This window comes from Mastomys coucha, unplaced genomic scaffold (genome assembly GCF_008632895.1).
Source record: "Mastomys coucha isolate ucsf_1 unplaced genomic scaffold, UCSF_Mcou_1 pScaffold11, whole genome shotgun sequence".
Classification (NCBI taxonomy): domain Eukaryota; kingdom Metazoa; phylum Chordata; class Mammalia; order Rodentia; family Muridae; genus Mastomys; species Mastomys coucha.
The window spans coordinates 11,734,347-11,734,730 of record NW_022196893.1 but is presented as its reverse complement, the minus strand read 5'-3'; the positions used below and the strand labels follow the sequence as shown (position 1 = coordinate 11,734,730).

The 384-nt window shown below is 57.3% G+C and overlaps 1 protein-coding gene across 1 annotated transcript in view; it reads right to left on the bottom strand.

Moving 5' to 3' along the window:
• Positions 1-384, bottom strand: part of Adsl (adenylosuccinate lyase) — a 26,829-nt gene that overhangs the window by 8,250 nt on the left and 18,195 nt on the right. The window lies entirely within an intron of this gene.

Here is a 384-nt window from a genome sequence, read left to right as displayed (position 1 = left end):
CATGAGGACATCCACACACCTCCATGGGGACATCCACACACCTCTCCATGGGGACATCCACACACCTCTCCATTGGGACATCCACACACCTCTCCATGGGGACATCCACACACCTCCATGAGGACATCCACACCTCTCCATGAGGACATCCACACCTCTCCATGGGGACATCCACACACCTCCATGGGGACATCCACACACCTCCATGGGGACATCCACACACCTCTCCATGGGGACATCCACACACCTCTCCATGGGGACATCCACACACCTCTCCATGGGGACATCCACACCTCTCCATGAGGACATCCACACACCTCCATGAGGACATCCACCTCTCCATGGGGACATCCACACACCTCTCCATGGGGACATCCACACACC